General features: G+C 45.6%; 1 long non-coding RNA gene across 1 annotated transcript in view; it reads left to right on the forward strand.

The window, feature by feature from the left end:
• The window catches only part of LOC100586921, a 29,732-nt gene extending 20,102 nt beyond the window's left edge, over nt 1-9,630 (forward strand). Inside the window, exon 2 of the long non-coding RNA XR_121500.3 lies at nt 9,181-9,630. This is a non-coding gene — a long non-coding RNA (uncharacterized LOC100586921). The remainder of the gene's footprint in view (nt 1-9,180) is intronic.
• Nucleotides 9,631-22,346: the final 12,716 nt, after the last annotated feature.

A 22,346-nucleotide genomic window follows, 5' to 3' on the forward strand; every position in this document is an offset into this window, starting at 1 on the left:
TGAAATCAAATGGATGTGTTAGGTCATAGCACTACTGTGGAATAGTTTCCACACTTGTTTTTCTTTCTCCTTTCTCACCTCCCATTTATTACGTGTAACAAGTCAGATTGTAATTTGAAAGTGAGGAACTAAGGCAGCTTGCTAGCACGCTGAGGCTGAGCACTGCTGCTCGTATTATTTAGACCTTTTGGTGACAGCCAGAGGGTATTAGTCACATGGTTGTTTGGGATGTGCAATCATCCGAGGCTAAAATGACATCACCAGAGTGCATTACACTGGAACTTAGCAAATCTGCACTGCAGGATTTGCCAAGGAAAATTAAACTGGTAGCTTTCTAAACTCCTCACATCCCCCATGTGATTAGTAATATTTTTCTAATGGCTTTTATGCTGAAGAGGAATCTTGTCCGGTTCTTTTTTTTTTTTTTTTTTACTTTGTGCACTTATTGAGTCTTCTTTATTTTTTATTTTTTTATTTTTATTTTTGCACACAAAAAAATAAACATTTTCTAAAAGTACATACAAACAAAAAGATGCATATCAAACATATTAGGAAGGTTGCACATGGGAAGACGGGGAATAGAAATGGGGGGTGGGAATTAAAGAAAATAAATGAGAGAGGGACTTTGTATGGATCAATGATAATAACTCAATCCTCTATTTGACAAAGAAGAAGGAGAAGGAAGAGGAAGAAAAAGAAAGTGGGATAAAGGATCAGAAAGGGAGGAAAATAGAAAAAATTAGAGTATGAGTCCAGGGTAGACCTGTTTTGTTGTCGCTTGGTTGGTTGGTTGGTTTGTCAGTTGTATTTTTCATATGTTTCGCCATGTTGGCCAGGCTGGTCTCGAACTCCTCGGCTCAAGTGATCAACCCGCCTCGGCCTCCCAGAGTACTGGGACTACAGGCGTGAGCCACCACGTCCAGCCCCCACATTGCTTCTGGCCTCTGTGGTAGACCTCCCAGACGGGGTGGCTGGGCAGAGGCGCTCCCCACATCCCAGACGGGGCAGCCAGGCAGAGGTGCTCCTCACTTCCCAGACGGGGCGGCTGGGCAGAGACGCTCCTCACTTCCTAGACGGGGTGGCAGCAGGGCAGAGGGGCTCCTCACTTCCCAGACGGGGCGGCCGGGCAGAGGCGCTCCTCACATTCCACACGATGGGCAGCCAGGCAGAGACGTTCCTCACTTCCTAGACAGGGTGGCGGCCGGGCAGAGGCGCTCCTCACCTCCCAGACGGGGCGGCCGGGCAGAGACGCTCCCCAACTCCCAGACGGGGCGGCGGCCGGGCAAAGGCTGCAATCCCAGCACCCTGGGAGGCCAAGGCAGGCGGCTGGGAGGCGGAGGCTGCGGCGAGCCAATACCACGCCACCGCACTGCAGCCCGGGCAACACCGAGCACCGAGTGAGCGAGCCTCCGTCTGAAGTCCCAGCACCTCTAGAGGCCGAGGCGGGCAGACCACCGGAGGTCAGGAGCTGGAGACCAGCCTGGCCAACATGGCGAAACCACGCCTCCAGCCAAAGGAGGAAAACCAGGGAGGGGTGGTAGCGCGCGCCGGCAATCCCCGGCAGCCCGCAGGCCAGGGCAGGAAAATCACCGGAGCCGGACGCAGGGAGTCTGCAGCGAGCCGGGTGTACTCCAGCCTGGGCCACAGAGGGAAGAAAAGAAAAAGAAAGAAGAAAGAAAGAAAGAAAGGGAAGGAAGAGAGGGAAGGACGGAAGGAAGGAAGGCCCTTGTCCAGTTCTTATTTCTGGTGTGTGTAAATGTCACTGAAACTAAGGCTTCATGCATGTGAAATCGTTACCAGTAAAAATGTTTTTTCTTTCTCAATTTACTTATCCAACGCTTTAGACCTCTGTACGTGCTATGCTTTCTTACCTCTCTGGCTGGTGGTGTGTGTTGTTTCCTCTGCTTGACATGCTCTTCTCCCTAGTCCTCTCCCGTCTGCCCGTTGTCTATCTGGTGAACTCCAACTCATCCTTTAAGACCATTTCAAAATATTTCTTTCTTTTTTTTTTTTTTTTTGAGACAGTGTCTCACTCTGTTGCCCTGGCTAGAGTACAGTGGTGCGATCTCAGCTCACTGCAACCTCTGCCTCCCGGGTTCAAGTGATTCTCCTGCTTCGGCCTCCTGAGTAGCTGGGACTACAGGCATGCGCCACCACACCTGGCTAACTTTTTGTATTTATAGTAGAGATGGGGTTTCACCATATTGGCCAGGCTAGTCTCGAACTCCTGACCTCGTGATCCGCCCACCTCAGCCTCCCAAAGTGCTGGGATTACAGACGTGAGCCACCGCGCCCGGCCATTTCAAAATATTTCTAAGTGAGTTTTCCTTTACCTCCTCCTCTTCTGATTCAGATAGTAACTTCATCCTGTCTTCCATCATTCATTATAAGAGTGTATATCCCTTGGGCGAGGCGTGGTGGCTCACTTCTGTAATCCCAGCACTTTGGGAGGCCGAGGCGGGCAGATCATGAGGTCAGGAGATCAAGACCACCCTGGCCAACATGGTGAAACCCCATCTCTACTAAAAAATACAAAAAATTAGCCAAGTGTGGTGGCATGTGCCTGTAATCCCAGCTACTCGGGAGGCTGAAGCAGGGGAATCCTTGAACCTGGGAGGCAGAGGTTGCAGTGAGTCGAGATTGTGCCACTGCACTCCAGCCTGGTGACAGAGCAAGACACAGTCTCAAAAAAAAAAAAAAAAGTGTATATCCCACTGTTATAACCTTTATCACATTATACATTATTTCCATATGGAAGTTTTATGGGGGAAGAAACTATGTCTCCACATCTTTGTTTCCCTAGTATTTGGCACAGTCTTGGCAAATAGTAAGCCCTCAACATATGTTTATTTTCTCCTTCCTTCCTCAATTTTTTTATCCTTATTATCGTGTATGTTTTCAATTTGAAACAAAATTTTATCAATTTTTAGATTACATACTTTGAAGATATGTTATTAAGGACATATAAGTTTAGAGTTGTTATAGCTCTCCAATGAAAACTTTTTTTTTTTTTTTGAGACGGAGTCTTGCTCTTTCATCCAGGCCAGACTACAGTGGCGCTATCTCGGCTCACTGCAAGCTCCGTCTCCTGGGTTCACACCATTCTCCTGCCTCAGCCTCCCAAGTAGCTGGGACTACAGGTGCCCGCCACCATGCCGGACTAATTTTTTGTATTTTTAGTAGAGACGGGGTTTCACCGTGTTAGCCAGGATGGTCTCGATCTCCTGACCTCGTGATCTGCCCTCCTCAGCCTCCCAAAGTGCTGGGATTACAGGCATGAGCCACCGCGCCCAGCCTCCAATGAAACTTTCATCAAATATAGTGACTCATTTCATCCCTAAAAATGCTTTTTGTCTTAAACACATTTGTCTCATATTAATAACAACATTAGCTTTTTTGAAGGGGTGGATATTTGCCAGATATATTTTATTTTCACTTTTATTTTTAATTTCTTTTAGAGACAGAGTGTTGCTCTGTTACCCAGGCTGGAGTGCAGTGGCATTTGGCTAACTGCAGCCTTGAACTCCTTGGGCTCAGGCACTCCTTTTGCCTCAGGCTCCCAAGTAGCTGGGACTACAGGTGCATGCTGCTGTGACCAGCTAATTTAAAAAATATATATTATTATTATTACTTTTTTGAGACAGGTTCTTGCTCTGTCACCCAGGCTGGAGTGCAGTGGTGCAATCACAGGTCATTGAAGCCTCAAACTCCTGGTCTCAAGCAAGTCTCCCATCTCAGCCTCCCTAGTAGCTGGGACCATAGGCACATACCACCACACCTGGCTAATTTTTGTATTTTTTGTAGAGATGGGGTCTTACTATGTTGCCAGGACTAGTCTTCAACTCCCAGTACTACAAAGCACTGGGATTATAGATGTGAGCCACTGTGCTCAGCCTCTATTTTTTACATACTTATACTTTCTGTCATTCTAGATCCTTACAGTTTAGCAAGCCTCTTATAAAAAGTATATATCTGGATTTCTAATATTTAAAACTCTAACTCTTTTTTGCACTTTTAAAGGCCAATTTGATCCATTTACATTTATTATGATTACTGAAATTTGGATTCATTTCTATAACCTTATTTTGTGTGCTTCCTATTTGTACTGCTTTTTCTATGCTTCTTTCTCTCCTACTCTTTCTAATGTTGTAACAAACTGAAACTTTGTGATTCTTCCTTTTTCATAAACGACTTTGATGTTCTACTCATATGGAAGGATTGGTCTAGCAGGCTTCTATCTTCTGGTTTCTTAAAAGTTTCTTCTTTTAATTAGGACAATAAGAAGATTTCAAAGGATATCTACGACTAAATATTGCATCATCAAGAAAGAAAAACACTGTAGTCCCAGCACTGTGGGAGGCCGAGGCAGGCGCATTGCCTGAGGCCAGGAATTCAAGACCAGGGTGGCCAACATGGCAAAATCCTGTCTCTACTAACAAAAAAAAAAAAAAAAAAAAAAGAGAAAAAAAAAGAAAGAAAAATAGCCAAGGGGAGACTTGGGAAAAAATTTTACTTTTCAACAATTCTCACTAGAGACTGAGGCAGTTTAACAGCCAAGTAGCTCATTCTCAAAATGATGAGTCAACATGGTGTGCAATGCTGGTTACAGTATAATGAGATCTTTGTAATATGTCTGCTCCCAGTGTGAGGACGACACCTAAGGGAAGGTCCTTGTGTGCTCAGCATGCCTGTACTGCTGTGTGCTATGTGACTTCATGGAGAAGCTCCCATGACTTGCTTCTGTTCAACTTACTGTAAAACCCTCATTCTTTTTTTTTTTTTTTTTTTTTGAGATGAAGTTTCGCTCTTGTCACCCAGGCTGGAGTGCAATGGCATGATCTCGGCTTACTGCAACCTCCGCCTCCTGGTTGTTTCAAGCAATTCTCCTGCCTCACCCTCCCGAGTAGCTGGGATTACAGGTACTTGCCAACATGCCCGGCTAATTTTTGTATTTTTAGTAAAGATGGAATTTCACCGTGTTGGCCAGGCTGGTCTTGAACTCCTGACCTCAGGTGATCCTCCTGCCTTGGCCTCCCAAAGTGCTGAGATTACAGGCATGAGCCACCGTGCCCGGCCTAAAACCCTCATTCTTTCAGTGAGCCATCATGGTATTTGGCCTCCTCTTGGCTAGAAATCAACAGAAAAGGCAGCCTTTATATTGTGTGACAGGACTTAGTTATAATTGCACTGCCTGATGATCCAGCATATACTATATCAACTTCAAGATTATTATTTAAATAAAAATGCGTAAGTTTGACATACTTAACAGTGAGTATGTTTTGTAATCTTTTGATGTTTCCTCCATACCTCTGGAAAAACAAGTATACCATAGCAGTTAATAGCCTGGACCCTGGAGTCGCAAACAGACTGGGTTTTTTAAAATGTTACTTAATTTTAGTTTTTATTTTTAAAATTTTGTTTTTAATTGACACAATAATTGTACATATTTATGGGGTGTAGTGTGATGTGATAGACTGGGTTTTTTTTTTTGTCGTTTGTTTGTTTTTTTTTTTGAGATGGAGTTTTGCTCTGTTGCCCAGGCTGGAGTGCAGTGGCGCCATCTCGGCTCACTGCAACCTCTGCCTCCCAGGTTCAAGCAATTCTCCCATCTCAGCCTCTTGAGTAGGTGGGACTAGAGTCACACACCACCACACCTGGCTAATTTTTGTATGCTTTAGTGGAGACAGGGTTTCACCATGTTGGCCAGGCTGGTCTTGAACTCCTGACCTCAAGTGATCTGCCTGCCTTGGCCCCTGCAAAGTGCTGGGATTACATGTGTGAGCCACTGTGCCCACCCCACAGACTGGGTTTTGAATCCTGATTTTTCCGTGTATTAGCTGTGTGAGGTAAGGCAAGTTACTTAATCATGCTAAACCTCAGTTTCCTTATATTCTAAGTGAAGCTAAATCTAAACAAAGGGGTTTTATGAGAATTTAACCAATTAAAACATATAAAGCCTTTGGCCTCAAGTTAGTACTAAAAAACAAAAAGAAGAAGTAGCTATTACAATGTTGTTTTTTTTTTTTAATGAATAAGAAGCTTCTTGAATGAGTTCCTTCTGCAACTCCCTGTCTCTCAGCACAGAGTAGTAGGCATAGGAAGGAGTTTTGGGCTGGAGTTGGGCTACAGAGTATTGATCTTTCCACTTCAGATATTTAACAAGCTGAGTATGGTGGAAATCCCTTTGACTTTTATTTATTTATTTATTTTATTTTATTTTATTTTTTTTTTTTTATTTTTTTTTGAGACGGAGTCTTGCTCTGTCACCTAGGCTGGAGTGCAGTGGCGCAATCTCGGCTCACTGCAAGCTCCGCCTCCCGGGTTCACGCCATTCTCCTGCCTCAGCCTCTCCAAGTAGCTGGGACTACAGCGCCCGCCACCACGCCCGCTAATTTTTTGTATTTTAGTAGAGACGGGTTTCACCGTGTCTCGATCTCCTGACCTCGTGATCCGCCCCCTCGCCTCCCAAGTGCTGGGATTACAAGCGTGAGCCACCCCGCCCGGCCTGACTTTTATTTATTTTTTTGAGACAGTCTCGCTCTGTCGCCCACGCTGGAGTGTAGTCGCGTGATCTCGGCTCACCGCAAGCTCCGCCTCCCGGGTTCATGCCATTCTCCTGCCTCAGCCTCCCAAGTAGCTGGGATTACAGGCGCCCGCCACCAAATCCGGCTAATTTTTTGTATTTTTAGTAGAGACAGGGTTTCGCCATGCTAGCGAGCATGGTCTCAATCTCCTGACCTCGTGATCCGCCCGCCTCGGCCTCCCTTTGAACTTTTAAGATATCTTGAGGAGGTCAGGAGTGTGACTCATACCCTCATGTGTGTCATCCTGAATCAACAGATATCAGTGTGTATCTGGATCATTGCTGCAATGATTGTGTTGCAAACCTGTTGCTTCTGCAGACACGACTTCTTTGATAAGGCTGGCGTGATCTTATATCCTCAAGTTCTGATCTCTTCTGCAAACCCAGTTAGAAAGTTATGAGGTAACAGAGTGCTGCTAACCTCATCTCCAGAAATCTCTACTTCCCCAGGTAGGGGAAACCCTGTCCTGGGGTGCTGAGTTAGAATTAGGAATATATTAGGTTGGTGCAAAAGTAATTGCGGTTTCATAATGGCAAAAACCTCAATTACCTTTGCACCAACCTAATACATTTTTTCCTATTATGAACATGATTATTTGTAGGTGATATGTACATCAGGCTCACTGCTATTAATAATGGGTAAAGGCTGGGCACAGTGGCTCACGTCTGTATTCCCAGCACTTTGGGAGACTGGGGTGGGAGGCAATATAGCGAGACTCTGTCTCTTAAAATAAGAAAATTTTTAAAAAAATGAATAAACAATGGGTAAAATAAGACTATTAGGACATAGCCTGAGATCCTAACCTCTTTAAGTAACATGATTTCCTATGGGAAATGTGTTATCAGTTCCAAATAATTGATTTACAGGTAAAACGTCAAAACATAAGCCATTAGAAAAAAAAAGGGCTGCAATCCTTCACATGTTCAATATAGGAAGAAATCCTGCAGAGCAGTCAAAGTGTAGGAACAGTTGGGTACTGTGCATTTTTCTAAACTGGAGGTCAATCAGGACAACAGATGAGCAGCTTGTTGGAGAGAGCAACACTGGCTTCTTAGTGATCACCAAGACAGAGACATTGAATGAGGTTTGGCTCCATAGCCACTCCTGTGCCCTTGCTATGTTCGGATGCCTCCTTATTCCTTAGAGAGTCCTCCTTGAGAAGGGAAGGCCACCTTCCTGCTCAGGATGCTCTGCAAGCTTCTGAGTACTGCTGAGAGGGGCCTCTGTGCCTACACTCCCTCACCCTAAATCGACCTGGCTATGAGCAGCTCTCCAAACTTTCTTTGCCAGATTCCTCACTAACCTCTTGTCACTCTTATCTCTGACTGCCATGGGCATGGATCGCTCATGAGTCAGTCAGGAAACAGGTAGATGCTAAGAGTCCACTGTTGCTCAGGATTCTTCTAGGCTCTGCGAGTACAGAAAAGAAAAAGAATCTCTGCTCTCAAAAGAATTTACAAACTAGCTTGGGAAGCAGCGTATGCTAGGAGTTCAAACATAGGATTCACGTCAGTCAGCCCTGACCAGAATCTCAGGTCTACCATCTCCTAGCTGTGTATTTTGAGTCTCAGTTTTTTCATTTGTAAAGTGGGGATAATAAAAGTGCTATCTCAGAGGGCTGGCATGAGGATTGTGTTGCAAGATAAAGTATTTAGCAGAGCCTGCACATAGTAAGTGCTCAGTAAATGTTAGCTATTATTATTATAATTATTCAGCAAGTCCCAGATGGGGTATCAACTAGACTGGGCCACATGGGAACCTAATAACACCCTCCTGAGTCTTCTCAGACCTGGGGGAGGAGGTACTGCTTTGTGGGCCACAAAAATAACGGGGATGGACTGGATACCCCCGGAGAAGGGCTTTGGGGATGCACCAAGGTGCTGCTCTTGACTCCCTGGTGAAGGCAGTCTGCCTGTCTTGGCTCAGTTCAGCACGAATCACCTTGTTGGGCTTGGAAACTAAACAATGGGAACTTCCCGTGCCTTTGAAGAATTTGCCAGCTAGGTGGGGGTTCAGGACATGCACACAAGATGCAGCTTTAACATAATGAGGAAGAAGCATATTAATTAACAAGAACAGGCCGGGCGCAGTGGCTCATGCCTGTAATCCCAGCACTTTGGGAGGTTGAAGAGGGCAGATCATCTGAGATCAGGAGTTCGAGACCAGACTGGCCAACATGGTGAAACCCCTGTCTCTACTAAAACAGAAAAACAAAAATTAGCCAGGTGTGGTGGCGGGTGCCTGTAATCCCAGCTACTCAGGAGGCTGAGGCACAAGAATTGCTTGCACCCGGGAAGTGAAGGTTGCAGTGAGCTGTGATTGTGCCATTGCACTCCAGCCTGGGTGACAGAGCAAGACTGTCTCAAAAAAAAAAAAAAAAGAGAGCAAAATGACATGGTAAAAACTTGATATGCCTACGATAAATGTTTAGGGCAAGAAATGCTTATTGATACATTTACATTCTGGACTGCTGGGTAAAATATTCTGATTATGTTAATACCACCCATAGCTCTGTGGCAATAACAGCAGAAAGCCCCTTTTCTTACCACCTTCCCACCTCCGTCTCTTTGTTCCCTGTGTCTGTTTCTCTCCCCAGACAAACTGCGGCCTGGACCAGCTGGTGAAACGTAATTCTGAATCCTGCCCACAGCCTTCGGTGGTTTTGGATGAAAGGCCAGCGCCTTGAGAGCCCTGCATTTGATTTCAAGTTTTAAGGCTGGCACTAGTGGAGCAATGAATGGTGAAAGCTCTCTCCTTAAAGGAGCACAATTGCCTTTAGGTGACTGCTAACTCAGGCTTTTGCTGAGGACAGTGTTTACTTTGTGAGCTTAATGACAGAGCTGGCTTTTTGGGAGTGTTGCAATGAGATAGACTCAGACACAGGCCATCATGGACCTCCTCCCTAGCAAGGCCGCCATGGCTGGCATCTCAAGAGTAGTCCATTGAACTTGGGATTTGGGTGTGAGACACAGTTTCATTAGAAGAATTTAAACCAAAGTCTACATTTGCCCTCTAGATAAATGTATGTGTTCAGCAGCAACCACAACCTCTTGCCTCATTCTTAGTTGATTATGTGACTGTGAGAAGAAAAGCAAAAGCAAAAATGAGAAGCATAGCTACGATGCTATTTTAGTTAAAAATATTCTGGTAGAATTTGAAGGTACCATAGAGATTACCTACGGATGGAAAAAACTGAAGCTCAGAGATGGGAAGTGCCTTGTCCAAGATCGCACAGCATATAAGGGAAGAAGTAGGACTGAAATCCAGATTTCTCTATTCCTGGTCCTGTTTTCTCTTTTCTTTTTTTTGAGACAGGGTCTCACTCTGTTGCCCAGGATGGAGTGCAATGGTGCAATCTCAGCTCACTGCAACCTCAAACTCTTGGGCTCAAGAGACCCTCCCACCTCAGCCTCCTTAGTAGCTGAGACACCTGGCTAATTTTTATTTTTGATAGAGAGAGGGTTTCACCATGTGGCCCAGTCTTGTCTTGAACTCCTGAGCCCAAACGATCCACCCACCTTGGCCTCCCAAAGCATTGGAAATACAGGTGTGAGCCACTGCACCCAGCCAGGTCCTGGTCTCTTTTCATTATTATACAGCTTTCGACAATCATGGAGAATTCTTTTTCCCTTTTGTTGGGTTCTTGTTCCTTTGCAAAGTCTATAAAGAACAAAGATGATCCAGGAAATTCAGGGAGTCCTCATTCACTTCCAAAGGCAGTTTGCTGTCTGTTGGCTGTGCTGTATGAATTGCCGTTTCAATTAAGTTTTTCAACATTTCATATGAAGGCATGCAAATGACCACTGATTCCAAATAAACCCATTTAGGTATTCAGGGTTTATAAATAGAGAGAATCTTGCTTTCTGCCTCATTCTTTCTGTCTTCCCTGGCATTCTTCCCTCTATCCACCTCCACTGAGATGCATTTTTATAAAAGACTTTACTTAGGACACATATTTTGATGAAATCCTTAACATTTTTCTTCTTCCCCAATTTTTATATTATCATTGTTATAATACATTACGATAATTTATATTTTGCAAATTTGTTTTGTTATGTTAATTTTGCAGTGTAACTATCTCAAGGCTTCTAATGAGGAGAGGAGGAGGCTACAGATAGGACTAGATAGAGAGACTTTTAAAGATGTGGGTAGGGTGTTTGTGAATGTCTGGGCAGTGGAATATTTATGCAGCGCTGTGGGTGTTTTGAACCCTCCGGAAACTAACAAGCAGGCTCCACACATAAACTTAATGGAAGTCCTCCAAACTTTGGACAACACAGAGGCCTTTCAGAAGTCTGAACCAAGTCCAGGTCAAATTACAGCCCAGGGCACTGGTGCAAATGAGAGGCTGAGCAGATCAGAGGAAATGACACTGGTCCAGGACCCCAGAAACCCAGGGCCTGGTGCCGGGTCTGCCACTTAGCAGTAATTTCCTTGTCAGTAAAAAAAAGGATGATAATAGCTCTTACCTCATGGAGTTGCACTGATGAGAAAAATAAAATAATGTATGTAAAGTCCTGAGCACAATGCCTGCCATATAACAGCATTTATTATTTGTATGAGATGCCAATAGGCTTTTGGAGAAAAACACATGAGAACTGGCAGTCAGTCAACTAGAGACGGCCCCTACTTGAGTAGTGAGGCAGCAGGATCACAGCCATAGGCTTTGGAGTTAGACCTGCTTTTAGATCCCAGCTCTGGCATTTTCTAGCTGTGTGATCATGGGCAAGTCACCTGACTTCTTTTGGCCTCAATACCCATCTCACAGGGTTATTGCATGGATTAGCGATGTAGCCCATGTGAAGCCTCAGTACCTGGCATGTAGTAGGTGCTCAATAAATGGTGGTTACTGGCCCAGGTCCTTAGAGAAAGGGGCTGTAAGAAGCCAGAGGAGTGAGGCAGTTAAGCCAGTTGTAAAACTAGCAGGGTTAAAAAAAAAAAAAAAAAAAAAAAAAACTAGGAGAGCAAGGTCAATCCCTTTGTGGCCTGTATTAGTTTCCTGTGGCTGGTGTAACAAATTAGCACAAACTGGGTGGCTTAAAACTAGAGATTTATTTTCCCACATTTCTGGAGGCCAGAAGTTCAAAATCAGTATCACTGGGTCAAAAGCAAGGTGGCAGCAGGGCTGCACTCCCCCCAGAGGCTCTGGGGGAGAAACTGCTCCTTGCCTTTTGCAGTTTCTGGTGGCTGCTGGCATTCCTTGGCTCATGGCTGCATCCAGTCTTTGCCTGTGGCTTCACATGGCTCTGTCTCTCTCTCTCTTTCTTTGTCTCTCTGTGTGTGTGTGTAATGCTCCTCATTCTCTAACTTATAAGACACTTGTGATTTCATTTAGGGCCCACCTGGATAATCCAGGATAATCTCTCCATCTCAGAATCCTTAATCAATTAATTAATTTTTTGAGACAGGGTCTCACTGTGTCATCCAGGCTGGAGTGCAGTGGCGAGAACATGGCTCACTGCAGCCTCGACTTCCCAAGCTCAAGCAGTCCATCTCACCTCAACCTCCTGAGTAGCTGAGACTATAGGCGTACAACACCACGCCCAGCAAATTTTTGTATTTTTCTTTTCTCTTTTTTTGTAGATACAGGGTTTTGCCACGTTGCCCAGGCTGGTCTCGAACTCTTGAGCTCAGGCGATCCACCTGCCTCAGCCTCCATACCTGGCCTTAGTATCCTTAATTGAATCACATCTGCAAAGGCCTCTTTTTCTTATTAGGTAACATTTATAGGTTCCAGGGGTGAGGGCGTGATATCTTTAAGGGCCATTATCGTGCCTGTCGTAGGGCCTAATGCACCAGTGGTTGGGAGAGGATTTCAGTTTGCTTTTCCCTGGAGTGATGTGGCAGGGACAGGAGTGTGATGAGAAGGAGAGGAGAGATGTCACCAGAGCAGTGGCAAAAGTCAAGCCAAGTCTAGTCTGTATGATTAGGGACAGAGCAGGGTAGACCAGGGATATAGGGGACATATGGAGACCACATGGAGACAGGCAAGGGGACACCAGCAAAGCCACATAGCAGAGTGGAACTCAGCACTAGCATCTGAGCAGGGTCATGTTTATGGCCTCTAGGAAAAGGCATGAGTCACTTGGACATCTAGCTAGGGGAAGGAAGAGACCAAAGTTTACCTGATTGCACTGGTGAAGCTCAGAGCCAAGGTAGACTGCATTGAGAGCCTTAGACCCAACAGCTCTTGCCTAACCTCCCTGAGGTGGACCTGGCTGGGCCACAAGGAATAGGACATAGTCCCTGTCTTTGAGCAGTTCACATCCTAGTTGGGGAGACAGGCATATTAAAAGTGTTTTATTAGTAATGCACATATGCATATGGGTCTGAGAGAACATGTAAAAGAACAGCTATTCTACCTGGAGCCAGAAGATAGTGGATCTAAAGTTTCAAAGAGAGGAGGCACTTGAGGTGGATTTTAAAGTTTGAGAAGGAGTTTTCTAGGCAGAGGTGGACAAAGCTGGAGTTGCGAGACAAGAAGGCAGGCAGGGTTGGGGAGGCTAGTGACCTTGCACGTTTCCTGATTTTGCCTTGCTGTGAAACAAGCTCACTCTTCTTCACACTGAAACAGGCAATCAAGCATTGCCAGGGTTTTATAATAAATGATGAACTGCAATCTAAATTAGAGCCCTGAGATTGGAGTTAGAAGACAAACTCAAATCTCAGCTTTGCCGTTACTAGTTGAGTGATGTTGGGCAAACCACTCCAGCCCTCTGAGCCCCATTGCCCTAGCTGCAATATGAAGGGAGGAACATCTTCCTCTGATGATGAAGTGAAATAATCCAAGGGAAATAGTCTGAAAATCTACATGCTCAAATGTTAGTTTCCTGCCTTCTTTATAGGTAAGGCAGTTTAGTCTGACAGACCATCACCAGGCAAATGTTCTTCCTGCTAGGAAGGAACAGTTGTGTTACCTAACACTTTCATGAATGTCAAAGACATCTCACCTTACCAAGAACTAAACTTATTTTCTCAGTTGTATTTTCTTCTTCATTCTCCCTGCCCCACCTCCATGCTCACAGGAAAGCTTCAGATTCTGCTCAGTCCTTTTACACCTTTGTCCTTCTATATTTTGCCAATTTGAGACTGTATACTTCTAAAGAGAAGGGAATTTCTTAGTATGGTAGGCACTAATCAATATACATGCACATTCTCCACCCCAGGCAGCAACCATCGCACTCCATAATCCTTGGCTTTCTGGGAGCAGAACCAGCGGCTCTCCATCACAGCTCACTAGCTTGTGTAATCCTCCCTTGGCCACGCCCATCATGCTTCTGACAGCCCAGTTTTGAGAAAAATGCTATCCAAAGATCCATAGGAGGTACATCAGTAGAGTGGTTCAAAGGCTGGGGTTTGGAGTGAGAGAACCTGGGTTCAAGTCCTGGCTCTGCCGTTTCATATCTAAGCTTCAATTTCTTTCTCTGCAAAGTACAAAAATGATAGTAACCACTTCATAGGGAATGTTACAATGGCTAAATAAGATGCTTGTAAATTACTTAGCACAGGACAGAGCTTCTATTAGCTAGTTTTAAAGGGAAGGATTAGGACTAGAAAGATGCAAAAGCTATTTAGAAAGCCAGGAGGAGATGGAATGCTCCAACAGTACTTCCAACTCTCCCATGATTTCCAGTGACCAGATGACAGGGGTGAACCCCATGCAAACTGTGAGCTGATGGAAGGGTTGATGCTGAGAAAAAAAAGCCACTTCTCCAAGCTGGTCTCTTCAGAGGCCCGGGTGGGGCCTGAAATCCTAGTCCCTAGACAGCCGTTTTCTTGACCAAGGCCTTACATCTCTAGGAATTATCTGATATAAAACAGAAAGGAAACACATTACATCATTAACATTTTTGCTGAAAATATAATATCTCATGGGACCTAAAGTAATGAAGTAAAGAAGACAGGTAATTTTTATTATTTTTTTTTTAACACAGGGTATCTCTCTGTTCCCAAGGATGGAGTGCAGTGGCGTGATCTCAGCTCATTGCAACCTCTGCCTCCTGGGTTCAAGCGATTCTCATGACTCAGCAACCCAAGTAGCTATTACTGGCATATACCACCACACTTGGCTAATTTTTGTATTTTTAGTAGAGACAAGGTTTCACCATGTTGGCCAGGCTGGTCTCACACTCCTGGCCTCCTGTGATCTGACTGCCTCCGCCTCCCAAAGTGCTGGGATTATAGGCACAAGCCACTGTGTGCGGCCTAAGACAGGTACATTTTGACAGGGGAGGTGTAATGGGTTGAATGATGGCCCCCAAAAGATATGCCTACATGCTGGAACCTATGAATGTGGCCTTGCTTAGAAAAAGGGTGCCTTCACATACAATCGAGTTAGGAATCTACAGATGAGATTATCTTGGATGATATGGGTGGGCCCTAATTTCCTTGACAAGCATCCTTATGAGAGAGATACTCACAGAAGAGAGACACATGGAGAAGAGAAGGCGTGGAGGGAAAGCAGCCGTGTGAAGATGGAGGCAGAGATCCAAGTGATGCAGCCACAAGCCAGAGAACGTTTGGAGACACCAGAAGCTGGAAGAGATGTGGAAGGCTTATCCCTTACAGACCCTCTGGAGGGAATGTGGCCCTGCCCACACCTTGATTTTGGCCCTATGATACTGGCTTTGGACTTCAGTTCTCTATAGAGAATTCTGGTTTTTTTGTTGTTGTTGTTGTTTTTTTCTGAGACAGAGTCTCACTTTGTCACCCAGGCTGGAGTGCAATGGTGCGATCTCAGCTCACTGCAACCTCTGCCTCCTGGGTTCAAGCCATTCTCCTGCCTCAGCCTCCCAAGTATGTGGAATTACAGGTGCCTGCCACCCCTGGCTAATTTTAGTACAGACAGGGTTTCGCCATCTTGGCCAGGCTGGGATTACAGGCATGAGCCATGGCGCCCAGCCCATTTCTGTTGTTTTAAGCTAGAGACAACAGAAGTTTGTGGTCATTTGTTACAGCAACTACAGGAAACTAATACAGGCTGTCAGGAAGGAGAGAGGGAAGGTCTGAGGTGCATGAAATAAAAATGGTTGGATCAATCCCAGCACTTTAAGACAGGTCAGGGCACTCACTGAGAAGGGCTTACTTTCAGAGGTTGTGCACACAATTTAGTCCATCCCTGTTTCCCTCATGTTGTTCATTCACTGGCTTCTGCCAATTTCGACAATGGCACGGACAACTAGTATTTATGTAGGCCTTGTTGTCTCCTGCCAAACACTGCTCTGGGCTCTGAGCACACGGCACTTAGCAAGGCGGCTGGGACCCCTGCCCTCACAGCAAGTCCAGTCTGGAGGAGCTGTTCCAGCACTCGGCCTGGCTTCTGGACTCTGTTCTTGTCATTCACGCTTGGATTTGACAGTGGAGGTTCTGACCTTGACCTGTTCTTGTTCTGCTTGTTTTCAGCTTTGGCTCTTTCCTGGTTGCTGCTCCTCTCCCATCTGTTCCCCTCCCTTTCCAGGGTTGGCACTTGGCTCCTGCTGCATGCCTGGCCCAGCCTGGCACTTTTGGATCAGCTGACACTGCTCCATTCAGCCAGCACCCCATCCCAGGCCTCATCCACTGTTTACAACTCTGTCTCCTGACCTGGGCTCCTGACATCCTGCTTCACCTCCTGAATATAGCTTCACATTTGTTCATGGATTTAACCGCTGCTCTGGCTCTCCTGGTTCTGATGTGAGCTCGAAAGGCTGCTAGTGATTTATAGTTACTGACCTGCCTCACCTACTGGCTCTAGGAGAATGGGGTTGTCCAGAGCAGGTTTAAGAAGGCTCTGATGGGCTGAATGAGATTTCTGTGGTACTGTGATCTTGAGATGAATGTCAGCCATACCAAATGCTTAGTTGTCACAGTGTCTCCTTAAACAGGTACACTTTGCTGGTTCGTTTTTTGTTTTTTGAGACAGGGTCTCACTCTGTCACTCAGGCTGGGGTGTAGTGGTGGAATCTCAGCTCACTGCAGCCTCGATCTCCTGGGCTTAGGTGATCCTCCCGCCTCAGCCTCTCAAGTAGCTGGGACTACAGGTGCACACCATCATGGCTGGCTAGTTTTTGTCTTTTCTGTAGAGACAGGGCTTCACCATGTTGCCTAGGCTGGTCTCGAACTTCTGAGCTCATATGATCTGCCTGCCTCAGCCTCCCAAAGTGTTGGGATTACAGGTATGAGCCACCGTGCCTGGCCCTGGTTGTTTCTTATACATTGCAGCTTAGGCCTGGTTAATAATTCCACTTTGTAGACTGTAAATAAACTATCTGTTCAAAGCACTCTGCTTATTTTTAATGTGTCTAACGCAATGATCATCACACACAGCTCTCCACAACTTCTCTTCAGTTCATCTTTTATTTTCGCTTTCTTCTCTTTCCTAGTAAAGAGTAGAAAAGGGTGAAATTGAACCCTTAAAAAGTTTTTGGACAAAAGGAATTTGTGTTTTTGTGCTTTTTTTTTTTTTTTTTTTTGAGATGGAGTCTTGCTCTGTTGCCCAGGCTGGAGTGCAGTGGTGTGATCTTCACTCACTGCAAGCTCTGCCTCCCAGGTTCACACCATTCTCCTGCCTCAGCCTCCCGAGTAGCTGGGACTACAGGCGCCTGCCACCACGCCTGGCTAATTTTTTGTATTTGTAGTAGAGACGGGGTTTCACCATGTTGGCCAGGATTGTCTTGATCTCCTGATCTCGTGATCTGCCCGCCTCGGCCTCCCAAAGTGCTGGGATTACAGGGGTGAGCCACCGCGCCCGGCCACTGCGTTTGTGGTTTGTTTGTTTGTTTGTTTTTTTGAGACGGAGTCTCGCTCTTTTGCCCAGGCCGGAGTGCAGTGGCGCGATCTCGGCACACTGCAAGCTCCACCTCCCGGGTTCACGCCATTCTCCTGCCTCAGCCTTCCGAGTAGCTGGGACTACAGGCGCCTGCCACCACGCCCGGCTAATTTTTTGTATTTTTAGTAGCGACGGGGTTTCACCGTGTTAGCCAGGATGGTCTCGATCTCCTGACCTCGTGATCTGCCCACCTTGGCCTCCCAAAGTGCTGGGATTACAGGCGTGAGCCACCGTGCCCGGCCCTGTGGTTTTTAATGATCAAATGTATCTCCTTTTGGAACACACAGAACTGAAGAGCAGTGAATGTATCTTTCTCTTTATTTCTCTGCAGTGCTATGTAGCAAAGGGTGGGAATGTAGGGGAGGAAAAGAGAAGGGAACTAACTTTTACCCAGTGTCTCTAAGTACCAGGCATAGAGGTAGGTACTTTGTAGATAATATCTCATTTAAGGCTCCCATTAATTCCAAGAGTTAGGTGGTAGTAACTCATTTTACAGATGGGGAAATTGAAACAGAAAGTTCACAAGTCCTACCCAGAGTCACACAGTTGGAATTGGGAGCTGGGGCTTGAGCCCACATGCTGATGATGTAGGTGCCTAATACAAATGGAATCATAACAATGAAATGGTTTTCAGAAATCACCGGGGAGCATAACTAAACCTGTAGTCAAATCACTGGGACATGATACCTCTTTGCTAGAATGAGGGCTGCCATGGGCCTTAATTAATTAATTCATTAATTAGGAGACAGAATCTTGCTCTGTCACTGAGGCTGAAGTGCAGTGGCATGATCTTGGCTCACTGCAACCTCCGCCTCCTGGGATCAAGCGATTCTCCTGCCTCAGCCTCCCGAGTAGCTGGGATTACAGGCATGCACTACCACACCTGGCTAATTTTTGTATTTTTAGTAGAGACAAAGTTTCACCATGTTGGCCAGGCTGGTCTTGAACTTCTGACCTCAGGTGATCTGCCCGCCTCAGTCTCCCAAAGTGCTGGGATTTCAGGTGACATGGACTTTAGCTACTTTGAATTTCTTTCTTAATGGAGGCTTGTGAGTATAAAAGAAACTACAGTTGTAGTTGGAGATCGCCACCTGCAAGTCTGCTTTTTTAGACAGTGTCTCAAATTAATTAACATTTTCAAAGCTCTTTGAGATACAAAGATAAAAGATGTCATAGGTGTAACAAGTATGACTACAATACTGCCCCCAAAAGCAAGGTAGCATTCCAGATCCATCACCGGGGCCTGGCTGAAGCAGAGGAGGGTTCCAGTGGCCCGTATGGCAAGGCTTCTCCAGGGAAGACCCTGGGCATGGAAACCAGCATCCTCCCCATGGAGAGGCATCAAAGTGAAACTCTGCAGTGTGATTTCAGGGCTTGGGCTCAAGGTACTGGCCTTCATTAAAAGATAACTACTCTTGGGAGGTATTAGTGGTTGTCTGTTACTTTCACCTGAGTGGGAAGGAATTTCAAATTCTGTCCAAAGATCAATTTGGTTGGAAGGGGAGAAAACCCCAAGATCTCAGGTGCCAGGGGCTGGGAGGAGGAAGACTGTAGCAGGCTGGGGGCACAACATGGAAAAGCTGAAGACTGAAGACCAGGCCTACTCAAACCATCATTTTACTTCGGGATAGTCCTTGGAATTAGACAGTGTTTTAATTCTTCAGTTAGAGGCCCAGGTACACACACAGATCTAGGCATTAACTGTAAGCAGGGACTGGAGCCATAGAAATGGATGGAAACTTTTAAGGAAAGAAAATAGGAGCACACAGAATGAGTAAAAGGTGGAATAGTATTTCAGAAATTCAGGTAGAAATGATTTCCCTGGGCAGGAAGTAAAGATGAAGCCAGAAGAAAGGAATGAGGGCTCCACATGTAGTGGGAAGGAGATTGATTGATAGACTTTTTTTTTTTTGAGACGAAGGCTTGCTCTGTTGCCCAGGCTGGAGTGCAATGCTGTGATCTCTCAGCTCACTGCAACCTCCGCCTCCCGGATTCAAGCAATTCTCCTGTCTCAGCCCCCTGAGTAGCTGGGATTACAGGTGCACACCACCATGCCTGGCTAATATTTTGTATTTTAGTAGAGACGGGGTTTCATCATGTTGCCCAGGCTGGTCTCAAACTCCTGAGCTCAGGCAATCCACCCACCTTGGGCTCCCAAAGTGCTAGGATTACAGGTGTGAGCCACCGTGCTCAGCCTAATTTTTTTTCTTTTCTTTTCTTTTTTTTTTTTTGACATAAGTTCTTTCGTTGTTGCCCAGGCTGGAGTACAGTGGCGTGGTCATAGCTCACTGCGGTCTCAAACTACTGGGCTCAAGTGATCCTCCTACCTCAGCCTCCCAAGTAGCTGGGACTACAAGTATGCACCACTATGCCCAGTTAATTTTTCTTTATTTTATTTTTGTAAAAACGGGTTCTCACTATGTTGCCCAGGCTGATCTTGAACTCTTGGGCTCAAGTGATCCTGCTGTCTCAGCCTCCCAAAGTTCTGGGATTACAGGCATGAGCCACCGTGCCCAGCCAGGAATGAGATTTAGAACCACCTAATAGATTGTCTATGACAAGACACAGAATATGCTCTGTGATAGCTTTACTGTTGTGAGGACACAACAACCCTCAGATGTGGGTATTATTATCCATCTTACACAGAAAAACTGTGGTCCCAAGAGCAGAAGTCATGTGTGCCAGGTCATGCAGTTAGCAAGTAGGAGCTGGAATCCAGGTGCTCCAACTCCACGTTTTGTGCCCTTCCCACCTGCCTGTGGCTGCTTCCCGCATCCATCATTTTCAAGGACACAAGGTACCAAGTGAGATGAACATGACACAGTGGAAAGAAACTGAGCTTTAGGTCCAGCACATCCAAGTCTGACTCTTGGTTCCAACACTGAATTGTTGTGTGTCTTACACAAGTATTTGAGCCCTTCATTCTCATTCTCCTTAGTTATAGAATAAGGTGAGAGTTTCCATCTCTTACACTGTTTTTGAAGCCATTTATTTCACACTTTGAGCACTAAATAAACAGATGATGCTGATGATGATAAAAATTGTAATAGTTGGCTGGGAGCGGCAGCTCATGCCAATCCCAGCATTATGGGAGGCAAAGGCAGGAGGATTGTCTGAGCCCAGGAGTTCAAGGTTGCAGTGAGCTATGATCGTGCTACTGTACTCCAGGTGACAGAGTGAGACCCTGTTTTTAAAAAGAAGAAGAAGAAAAAGGAGGAGGAGAAGGAGGAGGAAGAGGAGGAGGAAGAGAGAAGGAGGAGGAGAAGGAGGAGGAAGAGGAGGAGGAAACACATGCGCGCACACACACACACACACACACACAACTGTTAGAGATTATTCCCACTTTACAGATAAGAAGCCCATGCATAGGCTGGGCATGGTGGCTTATGCCTGTAATCTCATCGCTTTGGGAGCCTGAGGTAGGAGAATTGCTTGAGCCCAGGAGTTCAAGACCAGCCTGGGCAACATGGTGAGGCCCCCATCTCTAAAAGAGGAAAAAAGAAAGCAATGCACAGGAAAGCTAAATAAGTTGCACAATATCCCATAGATACCAAGTGGGAAAGTTATGTTCAGTAAGAGAGGTACAGATAAACCTCTAAGACAGGGAGTCTGACTGGGGGTAGAGAGACCTGCAAGGTTTAAGGAAGAGCTGGCCTTGTGACACCACTGTGCTTTGCATGGTCTTTGCTCAGAGTGGGAGCTCAGCAGGGAATGTTGACCATGATCAGTTTCCTCTTCTAGATCCTCCCTGCCTTGGTCATTTTCCCCAAGACGGTTTTCTTTTTATATCTGGCTGTGATTTACTCATTGCTTTTTGAACTGCAACTCTTGTGACTCAGTTTATCTCTCATCAAACTTTCCTCAGTCAGATTATTTTTTTCCGTTTTTTAAATTGTGGCAAGATACACGTAACATAAAATTTACCATCTTAACCATTTTAAAGTGCACAGTTTAGTGGTATTAAATGCATTCATAATGTCATGCAACTATCACCACCATTCATCCAGAACTCTTATCATCTTGTACAACTGAAACTCTGTGCCCATTAAGCAATAACTCCCCATTTTCCCCTCCCCCCAACCCCTGGCCACCACTATTCTACTGTCTGTCTGTGATTTTGGCTGCTCTAAGTACCTCATGTGAGTCGAATCATACAGCATTTGTCCTTTTGTGACTGGCTTATTTCACTTAACATAATGTCGTCAAGGCTCATCCATGTCACAGTGGGTGTCAGAGTTTCCTTCCTTTTTAAGGCTGAAGAATATGAAGAATATTCCATTGTCTGTATATACCACATTTGTTCATCCATCTATTGATGAACACTTGGGTTGTTCCCACATTTTAGCTATTGTGAATAATGCTGCTATGAATGTCGGTGTATGAATATCTCTTTGGGATCCTGCTTTCAATTCTTTTGAGTATGTACCCCAAAGTGGAATTGTGAGATCATACGTGAATTCTATCTTTAATTGTTTGAGGAGTTGCTGCTGTTTTCCACAGCAGCTGCACCATCTCGATCAGGTCTTGACTTCATCATCCCTCAACAATCCCCATCCCACGTGTTGACAGATGGAATCCTAGTTTCCTGTCTTTTGTTCCTCTGATTTCTCTACTTCTCAGTGCCCCATTATCTTACTATCCTAACTTCTGAGTCTGATTCTGGGAGGCAACTTGTACTGTCTTCAGCTCCCCAAACTTTATTTATGTTTAGAGAGGGTCTTGCTCTGTTGCCCAGGCTGGAGTGCCGTGGGGCAATCACAGCTCACTGTAGCCTCGAACTCCAGGACTCAAGTGATCCTCCTGCCTCAGCCTCCCATCACTGGGATTACAGGCATGAGCCACCATGCCTGGCTCCCAGCTCCCCAAACTTTTACCTCCAGGGAGCACTTGGCCTAAGGAGACCTGACAGAGATTGAAGGGACATCTGCATGTCAGACAGAAGGTGGGAGGTTGGG

The sequence above is a fragment of the Nomascus leucogenys genome, chromosome 19, assembly GCF_006542625.1.
Source record: "Nomascus leucogenys isolate Asia chromosome 19, Asia_NLE_v1, whole genome shotgun sequence".
NCBI classification, from domain to species: domain Eukaryota; kingdom Metazoa; phylum Chordata; class Mammalia; order Primates; family Hylobatidae; genus Nomascus; species Nomascus leucogenys.